The sequence below is a fragment of the Trichosurus vulpecula genome, chromosome 3 (genome assembly GCF_011100635.1).
Source record: "Trichosurus vulpecula isolate mTriVul1 chromosome 3, mTriVul1.pri, whole genome shotgun sequence".
Lineage (NCBI taxonomy): Eukaryota > Metazoa > Chordata > Mammalia > Diprotodontia > Phalangeridae > Trichosurus > Trichosurus vulpecula.
The window spans coordinates 100,575,648-100,597,425 of NC_050575.1; the positions used below are offsets into that span (position 1 = coordinate 100,575,648).

General features: G+C 39.4%; 1 protein-coding gene across 2 annotated transcripts in view; it reads left to right on the plus strand.

Annotated features, from left to right (window-relative positions):
- The first annotated feature begins 716 nt into the window (after positions 1-716).
- The window catches only part of ITCH (itchy E3 ubiquitin protein ligase), a 159,933-nt gene continuing 138,871 nt past the window's right edge, over positions 717-21,778 (plus strand). Inside the window, exon 1 of one of the 2 annotated variants that reach the window (XM_036748660.1) lies at positions 717-855. The gene's annotated coding sequence lies outside the window, so the exon portion shown is untranslated. The remainder of the gene's footprint in view (positions 856-21,778) is intronic. The other variant, XM_036748661.1, reaches the window with a different exon arrangement.

Here is a 21,778-nt window from a genome sequence, read left to right on the forward strand (position 1 = left end):
TCACTTTTCCTCTTCCAGGCTCAGTTTCCCCATCAGTAAATACTGAGGTTGGATTGGATAATCCGAAGTCCCTTCTAACACTAACAGACTATGATAGTGCCTTGCAGCACCTCGTAAAGCTTTGTATAGAGTAAGCGGTTTCTTCATATCGTCTTAACACCATGCCTTGGCTCCTAAAAGGACTTCAGGCTTGCTTGTTCTTTTTTAGTCTTATGTAAACATACATACCCCTTTCCTTTATTTGCCAAACGTCCAGGGCTAGCGTTATTATCCAGATTGGTGTGAAGCAGACAGGGTATAGGAGCTGGAGCTGTTACCAGGACTGATGTAATGTTACCCAGCACTGCTGTGAGATAGGAAGGACCGGAGTTACCATGCCCATTTTACAGATGAGGACGTCACCTGTTCTGGCAAATGCTATGACTTGCCCAGGGTGGCACAATACTTGCCGGCGTCAGAACTCAAACCCCGGACTTGAGACTCTAAAGATAAATAACGTAACGTGTGCGCATCTCACACTTAGAACTCCCGGGGAAGAATCGCTTAGACCTGAACCACCTGCCCTTGAGGTACGTAGGGAAACCCAGCTGTTTCAGGTTCTTCCCCCTCCTCTTTGCCCCGCCCCCAAACCCGGCACCTTTCGCTGGGAAATGGGAGGGGCTCCCGATGTCTGCTGGGACTTGTAGTCCTCGCCTCTCCCTGGTTCCACCACTCCCGAGCGGCCGCGCCTGCGCATTGAGTGCCGACTTTGGCTGCTCGCCGTGCTCTGAGCTCGGGAGTGGCTGCCATCTTAGCCGCGGGACTGAGGAGCTGCTGCCGCCGCCGTCGCCGCCTCTTCCTCTTCCCCCCAGACCGGTAAACACTTGCGGGAGGGCGGCTGGGGTAGGAGCGGGGCAGGCCAGGGGGAGATCTCGGGGAGGAGGGTCGGAGCCGTGCTCCGGAGGGAGGGGAGGAAGGGGTGGTACCCTCTGTTTCTGTGAGCCCCCTCACCGCCGGGCCCGGTCCGCAGGAGGGGAAAGGGACAAGTGGGGCCGCAGGGCGCCGGGGAGGGGGCAGGCGCGAGACTAGAGCGGCGGCGGCGGCGGCGGCACGCGCCCAGGCCGGCGGGACGGGCAAGGCGGAGGGGCTTGCGAGTCCTCCGCCCCCCGGGCTGGGAAGTTGTGTGAGGAGGAGGAGAATGAGGGTGGCGGGGCGCTTCTCCCCCCGTTCAGCCGAGCCCAGCCCAGCCCTGCTCCGCCCCGCTCGCCTCTGCTCCGTTCCGGCCCCGGCTGGCTAGTGCCTGGGCGCGAGCCCCGGGCACCCTGCTGCCGGTGTGCCGCGGGAGGGGTGGGGGGGAAGGGGGAGCAGATGAGGAGGCAGCGGCTTCCCCGCCCCTCGCTGGCACCTGGGCCAGGCTGTGCCGGAGTTGGGGGCGGCCCGAGCCCCTCGGGGCCGAGGGCGTCCGGAGTGAGGGCGAGCGGGCGAATGTTGCCCACTTGCTGTCCCCGCCCCCTTCCTGCGGCTTCCTTTCCAGGACGTCTCACTCTAGCGCTGATCAGGCTTTCCCGAGTCCAAAGCTTTCACCGGGTTCTTTCAAATCGCACCCGCCAGAAAGGGAGGGAGGGAGTGAAAAAACCCTCCTCATTTCCATTGTCCTCTGTGGAGGTGTTCGGTTCCCTTGCTTTTCCCCCACGGGGTCTTGTGCCTTCTGTCAGCGCCCTCCCCCTTGCCCTCTGTGCACTGTTTACCTTCTTGGGTCATTGAAGCTGAGATGACTTTAAAAAACCAACAGACCAACACAGGTGGAAATGAAAGCCTAACAGGATGGTGATGATAATAATGGTGGTGGTGATGGTGTCTGTGGAAGGGGGAGTAACTTGTTTTTAAGCTGTGTATTTTGACGTGAGTACTTAAGAGTTAGATAAAAACACCAGCCCTGTAGAGTGGCGATAGAGGTTGGGTCAAAAATTAGTCATCTTGTGTGTAAGCAGGTGAACTTAAGCCCTCAAAAAGGCACATTTCTTCAAGGAGAGTTAAAATTGATTTAGAACAAAGACAGCCTTGTTTTAGTATACTGCTTAATTTTGTTCCATAGGATAGGTTTCTGTTTTAGGTTTTATGTGTATGTTGTAGGATTTTGTTGTAGGATTTTTTCCCCTCTAATGATACAGAATAGCCAGTTACTACTGCGTTCTTGCGTTTAAACTATCAAGAAAGGCTATATTCACAAGGCAGTGAATAAAGTAGTAGTGCATTTCCACTACTTTCTTTCACTTCCTCAACCAGCTATGGAGATTTAAAGATTTATTTTCTAAGCACTTTTTCACAGACGAAAAGAACAGATTCGAGATCTGGTGAAATTTTATCCTGTTTTCCGAGTTTCAGTTGATGTAAAGGTACTTTATTTCTGAACATGTGGGACTCAATGGCAAATACAATGGCTTCAGAGATAGTGACTATAAGGTATTTGGGTGTGAGCCCAAGTAATTACTTCTATATATTTTCAACTATGTAGAAAAAAGTTTAATATTACCAAGTGATTGCCTTGTCAGATTGGTCAAAGGGGCTCGTTAAGAAGGCTGAATAACAGTGTATTATATTTGAGTTCAGTTCTTAGGGAGCCATTCCTTAACATGTGTGTGAAACACCACCAATTAGTACCAGGTCATTTTGAGGAGGAGGAGGAGTTTAGATTGAAGGACATGAAGATCAAGTGCCCCATTCCAGGGACTGAAAAGTATCTATTTAATGTCCCTCCAATCAAGCAGTTAGCAAGAATTTATTAAGCTCTGCTGCATGCTAGCCTCTGTCTACTGCAGAAATAAAGACAAAAATGAAACAGCCCTTGCCCTCAAGGATTTTACAGTCTATCTGGGGAGACATGTATACATATAGATATGTACCAGAAAATATTCAAATGAATCTTTGATGTCAAAGCTTTGGGCATTCTTTCCAAAGATGCAGATTGCAACCTATTCATATCTACCCTTTTTTTGTGACTTGTCCGTGTTCTAAATGTTCTTCACAGAGGGACTACCTGGTGGTCTAGAGACTCTTTTCTCTGCTTGCCTTGATATCTGCAGGGTACCAGTGGAGCACTGTTGCTGTCTACTATAATCTCTTGCTCTTACCATGTGACAAACCATCTTTTCCTCTCATGTATTTTTTTTTTTTGGTAACATTCTTTACTCTTGTTCTTCTTTGGAGTTCTTTGTTGGTTATGTGTTATAGCCTGTTCATATAGACCATTACCCTTTCTATGATACTTATCCTTAGTTTTTTAGAGGCAGTGATAGCCCACATCTTGCTGCCTATGTAGAACACTGATGAAATGACAATATTGGAAAAATGTGCCTTTGCTTTCATGGGAAGCTTGGGGTTGGTAAAAGACCTTTGCAGTTTTCTGAAAGCAATCCTCCCACTCATATCTATCTGTACATACTGTTGGGGAGATTCCAAATGCATGCTGAAATCGGAGCAATAGACATTTTCATCCACTTGGTCTTTGTAGTAGGCCAAATTCCTTGGAGTTATTACACTTTAAAAAAAAAAAAGAATACCAAGCTTTTGTCTTGTAATTTTCTTCATCCTTTACTTTAGGTGGCTTCCTGTCATTTGAGTCTCAATTTTGTTTTTGTAATTTGCATCTCTACTCTGGTATTGTCCACCTTTGTAACCTTATTGACCCTCCATTTAACTCAAATGCAGCTTCCTTTTGTATTTGCCTTACCCACTACCTCACTCAACCCAAATTCTAGTGGATTCAACCAAAGCTGCTCTGCACAGCTCTCTGTTTGCAGTGTAATCCCATTTTCTGAAGGGGAGGAACTGAGGTGATTCTCATTCCTCTTACCTCATTAAAATATCTACTAAGAGGGATTGTCTTCAAGCCAGTCAGAAGGAAGACAGCCATTTTGACCCACAGTCTAGTAATATAATAAAGTAACACATAATAATATAATATGTATTAATATATAATAAACTGATATATCTAATAAACCGATAAAGCTCAAAAATTTTGAACCTCGGTCTGTCTATATTAATTTCTATCACCACAATAGTGATAGAATAAGAAGCAAGAAATTGGTAAGTGTGGAGAGAATAAATAGGAAAGTAGTAGGTAAGACAGAAAATAGGTAAAGCAGAAAGATGAGAGAAAACAGGAAAAGTGACCATATGATAATGTAGGAAACAAGGGACAAGAAAAAAATTTTCCCCAAAGGCAGCTACCATGATGAAATACTTTATAAAAAGTTATAGAAGAACTTTAAATACCCACCATAGTATCCATTTGTCTAGACATTCATGAATACAGTTGCCATCTGGTGCACAAAGTTGCCTTATGATAGGATTTTTAATACATCGTGCTTCCTAAGGGCAAGGTGCTATGTTAAATCTGGTTCTAAACATAGCAGAAAGAGACACAATTGAAGGGGTTTGCTGTGAAAGAGTAACAAATGATTTGGCATTATGTTTCCAAATCTAAATTTATTTCTTTACTCAGTAAAGTAAATATTAGTAAGTATTAATTTAGTGCCCTTTGTGTACAAGACATTATTCTAGATACATATCTAGACTGATTGAATGAAATTAATGAAAAAGCATTTATAAGTCCTTACTATGTAAGAAGCACTACCAAAAACAGAGTCCTGTGTTCTTAACAAACTCACAGCCTAATGGAGGAGAAAACACATGTAGGATTTTTCAGCTGCAAGTCAGTTGAAAAGGCCTCATGTTTTTTAGGGCGCAGCAGCAAAGCAGATGGTAATGCATTTTATTTACTGTCATTTCTACTGATAACATTCGATCTGGTTTTTTTAAATTTTAAATCATTTGACAGTGTGAAGGATTTTGAGAACTTTTCTCTGTCTTCAGTAGCTGTTTTTGCTAAGGAGGTGGGCATGGGCACCACAACACTTGCAGAAGCAGTTAACTAGGTTGACTCTCCATAGGGCTTGTTTCCCTAGGACAGTAGTTGAGGGACCTGGTCTGAATGCAAGCATTCCCAAGTCTCTTGAGTTAAGGGACCTGGGCTATTGGGATCCAAGGGGAGGTGACATTGCTGGTTAGTAGTTTGATTCTCCTGCCTCTGCCCTGTGGGTGGTAGTTGGTGGAGATGGTTTGTCCCTTCACCGGAAGGGACTTCCTAACTTCTGGTAGGGGTGTCTGGGTTGGTGATCTGTAGACCCTACTCTTTCCAGAGCTCTTAGGTTCAGGGTTCTGAGCTGTCACCATATTGGTCTGAGAGGAAGTGGTAATTGAGGTGGTGGTTTTACTTTATCTGGCAGATGGTTCCTTTTGTTTTTCCCTCAGGGTGCTAATACTGCTTTAGCTAGGCTGGTTTACCCTACACAGAAGTATAAAAAACCATCTTTGGCTTCACGAAGCTTCTAGTAGTTGGACTATCTTGACTACTACTCAAGTCAGTTCCCTCATTTGCTTTTTACCTTGCCTGTTATGTTTTCTTTCCTCAGAAAGGAGAAACATTTAGCACCTTGCGGAAATTTGTGGTTTTAAGTGTGTTTAGTGCTGATAACAAATGAACCATACCTCATTGTGGAAACATTGTGTCCATTATAACACTTGCTTTTCAAGGGAAAAGGATGTTTAATGTTTCATCAACTTTTTGTTCTTTGCTTTGGAGAAAGGATAATCTGGATGCTAGATTATTTATTTTTAACAACAAAAATAAACTCCAGAAATGCTACCTATAACTTTTTTTTTTAAGACTCAGGTATCTCAGCTAATCATTCAGGCAGAGGACAAAGTCTGGATAAAACATTCTTTTATTTACTCCAGAGAACAAAGCCAGTTGGTCATCCTCTTTCATAAAGGAAACACAGCTAAGCCATGCTGTTCTTTGATTGGATCTTTTCATTCTGAGTCTTCTCACCTTGATAGGTTAATTCATCCAATAGATATTTATTGCATCTTTGTACAGTCTGCATATAACTCATTTTTTACTCATTGTGAAATTTCCATGGATTATTGTATTCAGCGTAGGAGTAGTTTGGATAATTGTATTTCAGTCTTTTCCAACTGTCATCCTAGATACAGATATAGAAAGTCTAGAAAGTCTAGTGATCACCTAAATTCAGTCACAACTCCTTATGAGAAAATCAATACAAGAAACATGCATTTTAAAAAATAAAACCTTTAGTTAGGATTAAATGATTAGTAAAGAAATAGAGAAGAAATCTACTTTCTCACGGTAGGGATTAGAGTTTTATGGTCAAGTGAATAGTGGGAAGTAAACAAATCCCTGGAAAACTCATACTTTGAGATTGGGGAGAATACTGAAAAATCTTTACATGCTTAATTGGGGAAATTCACTGCCTGCTATCTTCAACCACCTTAGTCACAGCAGGAGGTACTTTTCCTCTGGTCCCTGAGCCTTAGACTCTGTAGGCCAGCCAGGGCAGCTTTGAGTAGCCTAGCTCTGGCTTCTATCCATGTGGACCAGAATAGTGTGAGCGTAATTTACAATGCAGGTATCCCTGCAGACTGCCCTAATAGCATGAAGCTATCTTTTCTGTATCACTGCTGACATTTTGTATAACTGCTCAAGTCTTTGAGTTAAGTTCAGAAGTTCATAGGTTCAGAAGTTCAGCCTTCCTCTCCTAGTTAAGTTTAAAAGTTATTTCCCTACAAATCACTTTAATTTAAAGAAACCTGCTAAATGCTATAGCATTAGCTCTCCTTGTACAATTAGAGGAAATCTGTTATCCGTAAACCATTAGTTATTCTTGCAGGTGGACTAAATCAATTAATTTTCTAGTGACAAGATAGAAAAAGGGATTGTTAATATGTTTCTGACTTTGTAACCAGTCACGTTGTCTTCTACATCTGTAATGTTGCCTTCTGTTTTTTGTTTTCTTCATTTGTCTATAAAAATGATGTCAGTTTTTATTTGGAGTCAGCTTGCTGAGGAGGCTGAGATCCTGTTTATTGGCAAATTTGTGCTTTGCTAATAAATTGATCATGCTCAGAGCTTTTGCCTCAGTTTACCTTAATTTCAGTCACAGCACCTTGGCAGCTCAGGGACACTCCACACCTCCCTAAATGCCATGCCCAGTTGCTTCTCAACGTTGTCTTCTTCACATTTGTCTTTTTTTCCTCATCCCCTTCTAGGATTTCTGGCTCCTCTATATGCTGAAATCCCCTGCTCCCAGGTGCCAGATCTTATAGGACTTTAGTCCTGGGAATGTCAGTGAAGCCTTTACTTTAGACCTATAGCCTTATGGAAAATACATTCTTTTCAGTAAGTCCCTACTACACCACTCATTGTGCTAGATGTTAGGGAAATAGAAAAACTCATAGGTTTTACTGTCCTTGAGGAACTTTCTGTCTAATATGAGAGACAAAATTACACATGAAAAGTCAAATAACAATACACTAATACGTGAGATGTTATAAGGCAGCATATAATTAAATGACAAATAAATGGCACAGATAAGTTCTTTGAATGCCGGAAGGGAGGAATCACTGGATTGGAATTGTTCAGTAAGGCATCTTGAGTTAAAAGGTAGATACTGATCTGGATCTTAAACAACCTGGTAGAAGTTTCATAGGTATAGAAAAGAAAGGGAAGGTATTTAAGGGTGGGGCCAGGCATGTGAAAAGATGGGAATGTAATGTGCTTGATATAGTTGTTGAACATCCAATAAACTAGTCTGTTTAGGATTCACAGAGCAAGAATGGGAAGGTTGGAAAGATAGAGATTATAGAGGAGTTTGAATTTTATTTTAAGATACCTAGCTTGTAGCAGGAATTGAATGGGCCTCATTACTCAGGGAGCTTTTCCCTTTTACTTGTTTGCATAACAAGGGCTGGCTTATTGAGGATGGTGCAGTACAAGCAGTCACAATTTTTTCATCACTTAGAAATTTTGCTTGACCATGTTCCCAGTCTCAGCACCCTCTGGATGATAAGCACACTATATTGTGATTTACTAGATTGCATGAGCAAAATAGAAAGCAGTTGGAAGCCTAAGAAATTCAGATGCTTATAGCATTTTAGATGATAGAAGTTGGTAATTTTATGAGTTTTGTTATCTAAATGATGTACTAAATTTCTGAGGTTTAAGTATATTAAGATTAAGTGTTGAAAAGATATGTAATTTTTTTGTGGAAACGTGTCATAATTAGTTTATGTGTCAGAATGTTTAAAGAAATGGAGGAGAAATAGTATTGTAAAAAAGTGGAATGTGTTTATTCTTTCTATCCTGAGAGAATGATGCTTGGGATTTTGAGCCAAACTTTTTCCTTTTGTTATAAAATTTTTATTTTGTTTTAAAAATCTTTCTTAATTGAGTTCTAAAATTTACTCATTCACTGTCTATAAGAAAGTGGTAAGTAAATTAGAACTAGCGTTTCTATGCCTCTTTTTTCTTATAAGTTGAAGGGTGCTTTGCAGACATTCGTTCTCCATGTATCACTATAATGCAGCATTATAATGCAAACACTGGCATTTTTCCCATTTATGGATAAGGGGATTCCTGAGAATTTTCTAAACCTTTAGCAGATGAGCAGAAACATTTGCTTTATGCTTACAAGTTAGCTTAATGGTGCTGTACTTATGAGAAGTTTATACTACAACAGATTTACAACTTTCTAGAGAGTTTTAAACCTTTGGGCTTTTTAAGTGTTAAATTCTAGAAGTTTACCATGACTTAATTGAAATTGATATGTTTGTGATCATACTAATAAACATTTAAGCTTCTAAAAGTAATTGTTGAAATATGTAGAGAGAGTTAATATCCTCAGTTTTTGGTTCTACTGCTATGACTCTTTCTATATTGCTTTTAATAAGTAAAAGCATCTGGTACAATGGTAGTTACTCTGTTTATTCTCAGCAAATATTTGATGGTAGAGGAGTTAAGTAAGTTCTTGGTGGAAAGCATAAGCAGAAAGTAATTCGGCTTATTCTTTGCCTCCAACCTATTAGAACTTTTTTATTCGTATTCCAGACTCATAAGGGGTGTTTGTGTATTTCCTCCTTGTTTCTTCAATTTACCCTTCTTAAGCATTCTCCAAATGGGGTAACATTTAAGAAGAAAATGAATATCCAGACTTTTTCAGGATCAACAATATATTGTGCAGTATAGATTGTGTGCAATTTTCAATGGCAAATAGGGATTTTAAAGAGATTTTAGTTCTACTAAAACACAAATTTAGAGTCCTTGTTGGACTTCCTGTGAGGATGACTGCCTGAATGGGGACTTCCTTGATACCTACTCCACCAAAACCCTGAAATTTGTTCCAGTTTGAATAGTGATCATGAAATCCAATTAGAAGCGTCAGTGATTTCTTCTACTCCAGAACCGCACAAAATAGTCAGCCAGAAGCCTACAGGCAACACGAAAGGGAATCCCTCAAAGGTTACAGCAGTACAACTAGATATGGGACACATGTAGCTGCAAGGATCTTTCTGGAGACAGAAAGAGCAAACGACTTCCCTCAGAAAGCCCCAAGGGTAGGGACCTTATGAGCATCAGCTGACTGCACTAGCCAACAAGTGGGGTGGTGGGAGGTACTGCTGTGCATTGACTATGCAGCTCTCAGTCTGGGACTCTGTGGTACTTAATGCTCTACCTGAGAAGCCAGAGATGACCCTGAAAATTCAGCACTCTCAACCACAAAGAGCCAGCTAACCCAGGAAGTAGGTGTCAGCATAAGAATCCCAGAGGTTTCTAAAAAAAAAAGAATCCTAGAGGTTTTAGGCCCAGATCAAATGGGCTGATTACCCTATCCCTAAATGCCCAGGGTTGAACTAGGACCAAGGGGTAGAAGTTAGAGAAAGGTGGATTTCAACTTAATCTGAAGCAAACTTCCTAACAGAGGTATCCAAAAGTGAAATAAGATCTTTCAGGAAATAGGAAATTATGTATCTCTGAAGGTCTTTAAGCAAAGGCTGGATTGTTCTTTGGAGAGGTTATGGAAGGGAGTGGGTTGGACAAGATAACCTCAGAAATCCCTTCTGGTTCTCACATTTTGGACTTTTCTATGTATTTCATTTGTTTATATTAAGTGTATGATATATTTTGAGAGGCTTAGGGTAATAATGTGATTATATTGTGATTATTCTGTTTTCTTTCACTAGATTCAGTTATATCAGGGAAAGGTCATCTTAGGCTAGGTCTTCATTGAAAAGTTGCAGACCAAAGTTAGTTTGAATTTTCTATCAATGGGTGGTGCTTCCTCCCCTTTTGGAATTGAGGGCACTAATTGATGTGATTAGTTCTCTAAGTTTTTTTTTTTGGGGGGGGGTTTTACAAAAATCTTAATGCACTTATATTTTACAGGTTTCATTTTAGACAAGTACGACTTTGTTTATCAAAGCAGCTAGGGAGTACAGTGGATGGACCTGGAAGCCTCAAAGACTCATTAGCTGTGTGACTCTGGGCAAGCATTAAACTGCTTTCTGCTTCAGTTTCCTTATCTAGAAATGGGGATTACTTACCTCCTACTGTCATGAGGATCAAATGAGATAATATTTGTAAAGGACTAGGGTCCCTCAGAAAGTATTAAATTCTGTAGAGGTCTTTGCAAATCTTAAATCTCTGTATAAATATTACAGTTATTATATGTTATGTGATATATTGTTACATAAAATATGTACTTAATATAACACATCATAATAATTTATCTAGGATTTATTAAGTATCTTCTATATGTCAGGCACTGTGGGTACAGAGACAAATGTGAACAGTTCTTACCCTCTAAGGGCTTATTTACTCTCAGGATGGTACTTATGTATATCCAAAATACATACAAAATAAATACAATATAATTATGAGAAAGAAGGCACTTACAATTTGGGAGGGGTCAAAAATGAGTCAAGCCTTGAAGGAGCTAGGAATTCTAAGAGGCAGTGGTGAAGAATGAGAGTTTAAGGTTAGAGGTTAAGAGACAGTTCAAGAAGTGTGGAGTTTGGAGATAGACTGTCATGTATGAGGAACAGGAAGACTAGGTTAGTTAAATTGATAAAGGTACATTGGTGTTTGGTTGTGAAGGACTTTAAGTGCCAGATAAAAGCGTTTACATTTTATCCTTTTATAAGCATAGAGAGTTGTTGGAGTTTGAGTAGGGGGAAGAAAATGATTTTGCGCCTTAGAAAAATCACTTTGGTAGTAGTAGTAGAGAATGGACTAGAGTAGTGAAAAACTTGAGCAGGGAGGCTAATTAGAAGGTTGTTGTGAGATATCATGTGACCAACAAGATGGGAGAACTAGACATTTTCTCTGATCCCCACAACCTCTCAGACCTTTCCAAAATAGAAATTATGTACCAGAAGTAAAGTAGTTCCAGCTACCTCCTTGATCTAGGCCACCACGAATCCAATGATGGTGAAACAAACAACACAAACAAAAAAACTCTCCTTGAACCAATGCCTAACTTGAGCTCACTCTGCATCCCATCTTCCCCTCCCTCCCTTCCTGGCGCCCCATTCCCCACCCCCTCACTCCTGGCTTCAAGACTGTAAAAGTTGACTTGACCCTTGGGCTTGCAGCGGAATGCAACCCCACATCCAGACTCCGCCTCTTCCTCTTTTCAGTGAGTAGAGATCCAAACTCCATCCTGCAGAAATTAGCCAGGGCTGATATACCGACACTGGGGTAGCATTCTGTGCTGCAGCAGAACCATTTAGGAGAGGAAAACAACAGAGGGAATGGGGCAGGACATACATTTGGGTTTGTAATGGAGCTCAACTTTCTGCTTTGATGCTTTCTTCATCCCAGTGCCATGAAGATCCAAACTCCAGCAGAAATTTTCCCCAGGAGAAAGAAGCATTTCAGTATTCTGTATTTCTGGGAAAGCAAACTGAGGAACAGAAGGAACAGGACTATATACCATGTATGGGGGCTGTGTGGTATTCTACTAAGCCAGAGGGAGGGAGTCTAGCATTCAGTTGAATCCAGTTTTGTCCCCCTCAAAAGCCACTTGGAGCAGAGACCTCATCTATTCAACTATAAACTGCCTAGTGTGGGAGGGGGCTGAGATGTTTTGAGATCCAGCTCCCAGGGAAACGACTATCAGAAGGGAAGGAGTCAGAAAGTGAGCAGTAGGGAGAAAATAAGGGGAAAATAAGTTGAGGAAGATCTCAGGAAGGAGAAAATTCAGACCTTGAGCGTAAGCAGACAAACCAACAGGGAAGATTCTAACAGTAGAAGGAAACTGTGCTCTACTAGACCTCGAGTTGAGTTATCTATGAATAAAAGCCGCAAAACAAAGGAAATTATTAAACACTTGATGAGGCAGAGGACCCTGTGGATTTTGAGGAGAGCATGGAACTACAACAGCATTGCTGTTCCTGAGTGGTTTAAAAGAGAAATGTGAATTATGAGAGCAGAATTCATGGCAGCAGAAATAATTTGGCAGAATAGAAAAATTTGAATCTGTGGTGGCAAGTCTCACCAAAGAATCAAAAGAAAGAACAGCTAATTAGGAATTCAAATACAAAGAAGTGAAGGACATTCTGGAAGAAGAGAAGAAAAAAGCAATAACATTAAGAGAAAACATGCTTTCCATACAAGCAAATGTATTAATCTTAAAGACAGGCTGTGTAGAGATAATTTAAGGATTATAGGTCTCTCTCGAAGAAAACTACAAATCAAAAGTGAACACCATGGTATAAGAGCTAATAGAAGAAACCTGCTCAGAACTTTTAAGCAAAGAAAACAAAATAAAATGCCAATTGAAAGACTATAGATTGTCTCCAGAAAAAAAACAAAACAAAACCTTACCACAAAACCAAGGTTTCAAATTCCAAGATACATATTGGCTAAATTTAATAATTCTATTGAGAAACAACAAATTCTGCTAGTGACTAGGAGGAAGACCTTCAAATACAAAGAAAAGGAAATTTCAATAATACAAGATGGCTCCACCAGAAAACACAGGACAGAATGGAGTGATACATTCTAAAGAACAGTGGAGCTCAAGATATAGCCCAGGGTGACTTACCTTGCAAGTTGAGCTAAAACATAAGTGAACAAAGACAGATCAGTGATAGAGGAGTAGAAAACATTCTCAGAAAGCCAGACTTGAAGAGGTTTTTTTTTTGTTTGTTTGTTTTTTTTGCTTCTTCAACACCCCAGACAGCAGAAATGCAGAAGGTATGAATGAATGCAACAGCCAAGGACAGCAGCAGCTACAATAACAGTGAGACCATTATTAAGAAACTTTCTAAATATACACAAGGAGACAGAAGTGAAGGTGGAAGACAGGTAGAGATGATGGTGCAGAGGTGAGTGCATTATGGATAGAATCTCGGACACCACCTACATGTGAATCAGTGTTTTTGGTGGGACCGAATTACAAAATGGGAGGGTGCATGGAAGGGAGGAGGGGAGGAGGAGGATAAAAGGGAGTATATGATGTACCTTGTTTAATTTAAGTCCAGGGCTATCAGTAAGGGGAAGGTAACAACTATGGTCTCTCAGGAAGAGGAGAGGAGGGAAAACAATAGAATAGAGCTGCAAGGAGATGCCTTCTTTTGGTGGTGGTAGGGGTGCTACTGATAAATGCTCCTTTGTGTAAGGAGAAATATTCTGTGAAAGGAGACGGATTGCTTGTGCTGGATGTTCACAGATATTTTATGGTTGGAGAGTCTACTCATCCTGCCTCAGGAGGGAAACAGAATCTCTAGAGGCCGCTGGTAGAAGTGGGAAGGCATGGATACAGGGAGGAGATTTTTGAGGCAAATGGGGAAAGAAATTGACCTAGGGAGAGGGCCAAGGTCAGTGGAGGGTTACATAATTGGAGATCTCAAGAGGAATTCTTCTAGGGGATAGAAGTACCTGCAGGAATTCTTGGAATGATGCACAGTAGGATAGGGAGACCTGGGGGGAATTCTACAGGCAGTGGCAGAAACTGTATAGAAGGGAGACCCTAGAATGAGTACGTCAAAAGTTCTAATTCCATGAGGAATGCAGAAAATAGGGACTAGAGAAGTATAGGAGCCATGACCCAGACAATTAGGGTATAGAGCAGACATAAAGGGAAGATGATAGTAAAGAGAGTGAGGGAGAGAAATCCTCTCTGGAAAAGGACGTAGAAAATGAAATATAAAAAACTAATGAATAGAAGTTGAAGAAGACAGGAAGATGTATTCTGCTTGCCTAAATGAGAGGGGAAAAAAGAGAAGAATTAAATAACCAGATAAAAACAGGAAAGAAATAGGAACTAATGATCAAAATCCGAAGGAGAAAGGGAGTAACAAATGGAAGGGGAGTGGTTGGGCTCATAGAAGAGAGCAAGTGGAAATAGGGCTACCATAAAGACAAGATTAAGCTAAAGTAACTGAAGAGACACATCACTGTGTTTATAGCAGAAGAGGGGAAAAAAATCACAACTTGGAAAACCCCTCAATACTGGAGACAAATGAAGGAAAATATAAACCTAATTCTCGTCTTTTTAAATGTGAATGGATTAAACAATCCAATAAAGCTAAAGAATGAGAGGTTTAATAACAAAACCATATACTCTATTGCTTGAAAGAAACACATTTTAAAACCAGATATACACAGAATAAAACTGAAGGGCCTGGGAAAAGATTTACTATGCTCCAGGTTCATAGATATTGCAATCATGCTATCCGACATAGCAAGAACATTCAAAAAAAGATAAATAAGGAAGCTACGTTATGTTGAAAGGGACATAGACAAAAACCCAATGTCATTATTAAACTTTTATGTTCAAATGTCTTAACATCCAAATTCATGTTGGAAATATTAACAGCTACAAAGAATACAAAGGCAATTGCATACTAGTAAAATGGTGATTTCAATGTCCCTCACTTTTTGATAAGTTTAAAAGATGATCAGAAGGGAAAACACAGAACTGAACAAATTGCTGGAGAAACTAGAACTAAAAGGCTTATGACATTTCCTATATGGGACTGCAGAAGAATATATGTATTCCTCAGCCACTATATGGAACTTCTGCAAAAGCCATATGGAACTTCTACAAAAGTTGACCATGTATTAGGGCACAGATATATTGCAAACAAATATAAAAAGGCAGAAATAGTAAATACATCCTTTATAGACTACAGCGCAATAGAAGTCATTGGTTCAGAGACCACAAGCAAAAGACATGGACCCAAATGGCAACTTAACATTGTAAATAATGAGTGGGTCAAAAAAATCATAGAAAGAATCAATTATGTGAAAAGAAAATGATAATGATACCACATGACAAAATTTCTGGAATGCAGCTAAAACAACTGGAAAAATCATGTCCCTGCAAACTTATACATTAAGAAAATAGAAGAAAAAGTGGATTAATAAACTGAATGTGCATTTTAAAAAAATAGCCAAGTAAACCAACAAGTAAACCTAAAATATGCATCCAAATATGTACTCCAAAACAAGGAGCTTATAATCTAATGGGGGAAGACAACACATTAAAAAAATTTGAAAAGGAGGGGATTCCCAGTGAAGGGGATGTGATCAAGTCCTTCAGGAAGGTGGAAGTGATTAGATGGTTGCCCTGGGCACCCTCCTAAAAACAGAGGATCTGGGAAGAGCTCTTTAGTGTTCATCCACCACTCTTTCCAATCAGAGGGAGAGAGGGGCTGCTGCAGGGGCTATTGAGAAGGTATGAATTTCATAGTTGCTGTGATCTTGCAGGATAATGAGTTTCTGGAGACCTAGATGCAATTTCAGGAGAACATCCTGGTGGGAAATGAAGTAGATGGAGAAATAGAAAATGAATTAGATGGAGAAATAGATAAACTGAAAACAAACAAAAAAAACTTCATAGAAATGATAAGACTAAGTGCCGATTCTTTGAAAAGACTAATAGAATTGATAAACCTTGAGCTAATATGATTAAAACGAAGAGGACAGAAAATCAAAAAAGTAAAAAGCAAATGAGCAAGGTGAAATCACAAAACCAGAAGAAGGAAAAAGAATAATGAGAACTTGTTATATGCCAACAAAGGAGTACTTTCAAAAATATACCCAAAATGACAGAAGACCAGATAGAAATCTTAAATAGCTCAATTTCAGAAAAGGAAATAGAACCAACTATAAAAAGAACTACCAGGGGAAAAAACTTCCTGCTCCTGATGGATATGCTGGAGAAATCTAACTTTTTTTTTTTGTTTTTTTGTTTCCTTAATAGTATTTTATTTTTTCCAATTACTTTTGTAAAATTTTGAGTTCCAGATTTCTCTCTCTTCCTCTCTCCTGTCCCCACCTCCCCAAGACAGCAAGTATGTAACTTTTAAAGAAAATTAGAGAGCACCTTACCAGAATCCTCTTATGAGAAAAATGTAGTCCTCATGCCTAAACCAGCAAAGGATAAAACACAGAAGGAAAAACTAGACTGATGTTATTAATGAATATAAATTAAACATTTTTAAACAAATTCCTGTCAAACTAAAGAGATTTATCCAAGAAGTCATTCATTATGGCCTTGAATTTATGCCAGGGATGCAAGGATATTTCAACATTAGAGAAACGATAGTATAATCTTTAAGAACTAAAATATACAAAACCACATGGTTATCTCAGTGGATGCAGAAATGCATATCACTCATTTATACTAAAAATCCTACAAAGTATAGGCACCAGAGGGTCCTTTGAATACATATATATACATGTACATATACACACATTTACATGCATGTGCATGTACATATACATAGTTATCCCTTCCACGTTGTGACTTTACCCATCATGGTTTTGATATATTGTGAGTCGGCATAAAAAAAAATGGGAACTTTTTGGGAATTTGGCAGAAGCTGGAGAAATGTGAAGGCCGGCAGACAACGCAGAACAAGTTTAGAAACTCAGAAATCCATAAAATATATGCGTAGTATTGTATAATAGCAACATATTTTATCTTTTAATACCATAACAGTTCAGATTACTTCTCTGGTATGAAGGCAGGGCCAAATCCTTTTACATGGATTTTCCAGATTGCAAGGATGGCATGCCCTTAACCCCCTCTGTGTGGAAGGGATAACTATATATGTCTATCAGTAGTAGACACACACATATAAAATGTGTATTTAATATCTCAAACCAAAAGTAAGTATCATATGGGAATACACTAGATATACTAGAACCTTTTCTAATTAATATGAGAGTAAAGCGAGCATACCCACTCTCCCTACTATTATTTGATATGATTCTGGAAATGCTAACAATAGCATTGTAGACAAGGGGAAAAAATCAAAGGAATAAAGGTTGATCAGGAGAAGATACGACTATCCTTAATTGCTGCTGCTGGTATACTTCGGAAAATCCTAGGGCATCAACAAAGATACGTTAATTGAGACGGTAGTTTCAGCAAATTGTAGGCTCTAAAATAAGCCCTCAAAAATCAAGCATATTTCTGTATAATAATAATAATTCAAGAAGTAATAATAGAAATGGGTATCCCATTCCAAATAACTACAAAATGCGTAAAGTATCTGGGGATTGATCTACCAAAGCATTCAAAAGACTTGTATAGATTCAGTTACAAAATGCTCCTTAAAGAAATAATGAACAGCTTAAATAGGAGGAATATACAGTGCTAATGGCTGAGCAATGCTAATATAAATTATTAAGGCAGATGCTTTATAGAACTTGATAAAATAATAACAAAATTCATTTGGAAACACAAAGATCTAAATTATCAAGGGAAATGATAAAAGTTGGGATGAAGGGAAAATAGCACTTCCAGATCTCAAACTATATTATAAAGTGGCAGTCATCAAAACTACCTTGTATTGGTTAAAAAATAGAGAGGTAAATGAATGGAACAGACTTGACAGGGGAAAATCAGAAACAATGGAACTCTAAACTAGTGTTTGATCAGTTGGGAAACACGAATTACTAAGGAACGGATTCCCTATAATGATAAAAAACTTCTGGGAAAACTGGAAGGCAGTGGAGCAAAAAACAGGCTTAGATTAACACCTTGTGCCATATTCCCCAACACATTCAAAATGGATACATGATCTTCAATATTAAAGATCATACTGTGAAAGATTAGAAACAAAACATATACCTCTCAACTAAGGATAACAGATATATTCTTAACCAAACAAGGAATAGAGGCAATTACAAAAGATAAAATAGATGTCTTTGATTATAGGAAGCTGAAAAGTTTCTTTACAGACAAAATTAATGCACTTAGGATAATAAGGGAAGCAGTAAAAGGGGGAAAAAATCTTTGTATCAGATTTCTCTGATAGGGTTTGGTATCCAAGATATATAAACATTTAACTGAGACCTGTACAACCTGCGGCCCATGGGCTGTGGGTCACTTGCAGCAAGCCAGAGGATTTCCTCTACATACAAAGGATGTTTTCCTTTACGTTTTTTGTGGGCCTGTCCGAAATTCTTTGGCAAGCCATAAGCCTGAGGACCACAGGTTGTGCAGGCCTGACTTATTTTATACCGATAGTTTTCACTTTATGTAAATTTGCATTATGCAAATTTGATTTTGTGTAAAGAATTCCAGAAGAAATCTGCATTCCACAAAAAACCACCTGTGTTAACTTTACAGTACTGTGGTTCCTTTCTCTTTGTTTTTGCCCCTCGGTGTTCACCTGTGGCCTCCTCCCTCCAAAAAAGCCCCTTCAAGTGAAAGCAGAACCAAGTGTGGAGAGTCCACTGCTGGCACCATATTAGGTAGCTTGATTTAAGACCTTAGGTGCTGAGGGGAGGAGACTTTTGACTAGCTCTGCACACCTGCCTATGTGTCTGGCCCTCATGTGTCTGTCTTCCTTCTGTTCTTGGCCCCTGTATGTCACCCATTCTCTCCTATCTGTGCCTGTGTCTGGCTCTCACCTATCTGCCCCTCCCTCACCCCCATGTTCTTCCTCTCAAGGTTCAGGCCAGGTCTCCATGTCGCTGGCCTTGGCCCATTGTGTATTCCTCCTGCTCTTGCTTCTCTGTCCCCAGCACTCTTGTGTCCTTTAACCATGTGCTGGCTCCCTCTCTCCACATGTGCATGGTCCTCCTCCTCCCTCCTTCCCTTTCTCTCTCCTTCCTTCTCTACTCCACATCTGTGGGCTAATTCACATTCATATAAAAATTGCTTTGGTTCACTCAGGTAAAGTGAGAACTGTATACATATAAGACTAATAACTAGGTCCCAGTACATAAATGGTCAAAGGATATGAACAAATAGTTCTCAAAAGAAGAATTGCAAAGTATTAACAACCACATAAAAGAATGCTCCAAATCACTAATAGTAAGAGAAAGGCAAATTAAAACAACCCTGCAAATTGGTAAAGGTGACCAAAAAATGGCAATGGTATTCTAGGGCTTTGGGATGATAAATAAGTGCACCAATGTATTGATGGTTCAGCTATGAATTGGTATAACCATTTTTGATTTATTTAAATGAAGAGATTAAAATGACTATATCCTTTTTCCCCAGAGTTTTTGTTGTTGGTCTCATACCCTAGGAAGCTATCAATAAGAAGAAAGTCCCCATGTACTCCAAAATATTTATAGCAGCTCTTTTTATGATAGCTAAGAATTGGAGACAAAGTAGATGCCCAGGGATGGGGGAACCCAATGGCAAGACAAATAATAGTACATGAATGTACTGGATATTACCATGCTCTAAGAAATGATGACTGTTCTGAATACTGAGAAGCATGGAAAAAGAAGTATCTAACTGATGCAGAGTTGAGTAAACAGAACCAAGAAAACATTCTATACAATGGCTACAACAACATAAATGCAAAGGACAGCCATACGGAAAAAGTCAAAAGTGAATTAACAAAGTTATGAGGATCAAGCTTAACTTAAGAGATATCAGAGGATGTACCCTACCCAACCTATCCCATCTGGAGGTGGGTTGTAGTCCATGTTTTTGGATTTTTTTTAATGTATTAATTGGTTGTGCTGATGTTTTCTTCCCTTTTTTGGTTTTTAAAAAGGTACTATCTGTCATATGGGATGCTTCTCTCAAAGGGGAAGAGGGGGAGGCATATTGAAGAAAACTTAAAAATAGGATGCTATTCAAAGATATTAAAAAACAAAAGACATCAATAAAAACTTTTGAAAAACAAGAAGACTGTTGCAGTAGTTGAGATGAAAGGTGATTAGCTTCTGAATTACACTGGTAATTGAATGGAGAAAAGGGGACAGATAGACTCCTGAGATATTGTGGAGATCAGATGTCAAGATTTGCCAACTAATAGGATGTAGAGTGAGAGAGTAAAGAGTCAAAGATGCCACTGAATATGCAAAATTGAGTGACTTTTGTATCATTAAAGTTTAGGACTATCTTCTTCAATACTTAATAATATGAAAGGAATATTAAGGAATGTTCAATAGAGGGAGGTATCCCAGAACAGAAAATGTTTTCTTGAGAGAGTTAGTGACCTAATGGATAAATAGAGCCAATGTGGAATAATGGATAATGCAACTGTCTTAGAATCAGGAACACCTGCATTCAAATTCTGCCTCTGACAATACTGTCTGTTTGATCCTATGCAAGTCCCTCTTAGTGGCCCAAGCAACTCTCTTACTATATTGTAAGTTGTAGAACAGGTGCTGCTCTGCATTTATACACAGGGTTTCCTTATCTGAAGCTCCCTATCCTAATGAAGTGAAAGATATACTGTTATAAAAAGATATTTTATTGAATTCCAGGGCCATGTGTTTTGAGATAGAGGGTACTGGATAGGTATCTCAAGAATATGGAATTATACTTGAAGGGCCAAGACTTCCACCTTCACATTTGATTTGCAGCATAAAGGTGGCATAGTCAGATATTGTATCTAAGAAAGCTGGACTTATACTAGTTGGACAGCTGTCATATTAATTGTGCCACATTAAGTCTTTTACATAAACTCAATAAATCAAAGCCAAATTTGTATAGGAAGCAATCTATAAAAGTAATCAGTGTTCTTTTTAAGGCTCAGAAAAAAAGCAGGCATCAGTTGCCTTCCTGAATATTAGATTCAGAATTCAGCACTTAAAATGATGCTCAAAAATATCATTAAGTTGTTGGTTACAGGCCTTGACTTTCTCTTTTTATTTGTTTTTTTTTTTGGAGGGGGGAAGGCAGGGCAATTGGGGTTAAGTGACTTGCCCAAGGTCACACAGCCAGTACTTGTGTCAAGTATCTGAGGCCGGATTTGAATTCAGGTCCTCCTGACTGCAGGGCTGGTGCTCTACTCACTGTGCCACCTAGCTGCCTGACTTTCTCTTTTTAAAAAGTTTATTTATATTTTCATTTTATTTATTTTGGTTTTTTGGCAGGGCAGTTGGGGTTAAGTGACTTGCCCAAGGTCACACAGCTAGTACATGTGTTAGGTGTCTGAGGCCATATTTGAACTCAAGTCCTCCTGACTCCAGGGCTTGTGCTCTGCTCACTGCGCTACCTAAGTGCTCCTGTATTTTATTTTTTAAGTTTTATTGGTGCGATTTTATTTGCATTACTTACTGTCACTTCCTCATCACATAGTTTTCCTTTGAAAGAGAGAAACAGTTAAGTAAAATGAGCCAGTACATTTATTATGCCTAACGGTGAGTGTATGCCCCACATTTGACATCTTAAATCCACTGTCTCTCTATTGAGAGGGAAATATTTCCTTGTTTTTCTAGAATCTGAACTTCCTGAAGCTCAGGTATGACCATATCAACCACTTCTCCACTCAGTTAACTCCAATGGCTTCCAGTCACCTCTAGGATCAAATATAAAATCCTCTTGTCTTTCAAAGTCCTTCATAATCTATCTCCTGACCTCCTCCTACTTTTCTAGTCTTATACCACGCATTCTTCCTCACGAGGTAATCTTTAAACCATTGAAACTGAGCTCCTTTCTGTTCAGAT